General features: G+C 40.0%; 1 non-coding gene across 1 annotated transcript; it reads right to left on the bottom strand.

The window, feature by feature from the left end:
- Positions 1-1,190: 1,190 nt before the first annotated feature.
- LOC137753436 (U6 spliceosomal RNA) lies at positions 1,191-1,297 on the bottom strand. The gene has a single exon (XR_011071479.1). It is a non-coding gene; the product is annotated as a U6 spliceosomal RNA (small nuclear RNA).
- Positions 1,298-1,566: the final 269 nt, after the last annotated feature.

The raw sequence follows: 1,566 nt of genomic DNA, 5'->3' as shown, positions 1-1,566 counted from the left end.
AAAGGGTTATTTATAAGAAGTAAATGGCATAATTTAAATGAAAGCTTTCCAGCGAGGGCGGGTAGGTGAGTGGCTCCATCTCTCCTCTGAGTTCAGGTGGCACTTCTTATCCACAAGCCCATTTCTCATGCCACTGCATCCTAAGTATATTTTGCCTGATTGTTTTCCCCATGAGCTATTTAGGAGCTACTTAGGAGTAGAAGAGGTGCTTATTCACTTCTGCTTTTCTTATACACAAATAATGGGAGTCCCTCCACTTGATTGTTCAATGAATGAAGGAGTCAGTAAATGGGTAGGTGGGTGGATGGTGCAAACTTCAGCGTGTGCACAGTGCTGAGTAATGTACAAGGATGTGTGAGGTGAGGTGTGGCATTTATTTTTTTTATTTTTTATTGGAGTATAGTTGGTCTACAATGCTGTATTAGTTTCTGCTGTACAGCAAAGTGAATCAGCTCTATGTATACATATATCCCCTCTTTTTTGGATTTCCTTCCCATTTACGTCACCACAGAGCATTGAGTAGAGTTCCCTGTGCTATACAGCAGGTTTTCATTAGTTATCTATTTTAAATTTATTTATGTATTTATTTTTGGCTGTGTTGGGTTTTCGTTTCTGTGCGAGGGCTTTCTCTAGTTGCGGAAAGCGGAGGCCACTCTTCATCGCAGTGCGCGGGCCTCTCACTATCGCGGCCTCTCTTGTTGCGGAGCAAAGGCTCCAGACGCGCAGGCTTAGTAGTTGTGGCTCACGGGCCTAGTTGCTCCGCGGCATGTGGGATCCTCCCAGACCAGGGCTCAGACCAGTGTCCCCTGCATTGGCAGGCAGATTCTCAACCACTGCACCACCAGGGAAGCCCTAGTTATCTATTTTATTTTTATTTATTTATTTATTTATTTATTTATTTTTTATAGCAATTTGCCATTTTTATTGTACAGGCAGACCTCATCTTACTATGCTTTGCTTTCTTGTACTTGCCGATATTGCGTTTTTTACAAATTGGAGGTTCGTGGCAACCCTGCATTGTCAGATGATGGTTAGCATTTTTTTAGCAATAAAGTGTTTTTCAATTGAGATACCTACATTGTTTTGCACACTTAATTGACTACAGAATAGTGTAAATATAACTTTTTTTTAACATCTTTATTGGAGTATAATTGCTTTACAATGGTGTGTTAGTTTCTGTTTTATAACAAAAAAATATGGAACGCTTCACGAATTTGCGTGTCATCCTTGCGCAGGGGCCATGCTAATCTTCTCTGTATCGTTCCAATTTTAGTATATGTGCTGCCGAAGCGAGCACTAGTTATCTATTTTATACATAGTAGTGTATATATATATGTATGCTGTATATAGACATACAAAGTGAAGTAAGTCAGAAAGAGAGAAAAACAAATATCGTATAATATCGCTTATATGTGGAATCTAGAAAAATGATACAGATGAACTTATTTGCAAAGCAGAAAAGGAGTCACAGATGAAGAGAACAAACTTACGGTTACCAGGGTGGGAAGGGGGTGGTGGGATGAACTGGGAGATCAGTATAGCATTTAATCAGCTTCTCCCCAAACC

Source organism: Eschrichtius robustus, chromosome 1 (genome assembly GCF_028021215.1).
Source record: "Eschrichtius robustus isolate mEscRob2 chromosome 1, mEscRob2.pri, whole genome shotgun sequence".
NCBI lineage: Eukaryota > Metazoa > Chordata > Mammalia > Artiodactyla > Eschrichtiidae > Eschrichtius > Eschrichtius robustus.
The sequence above is the reverse complement of the archived record's forward strand: the minus strand, read 5'-3'. Positions and strand labels throughout refer to the sequence as shown.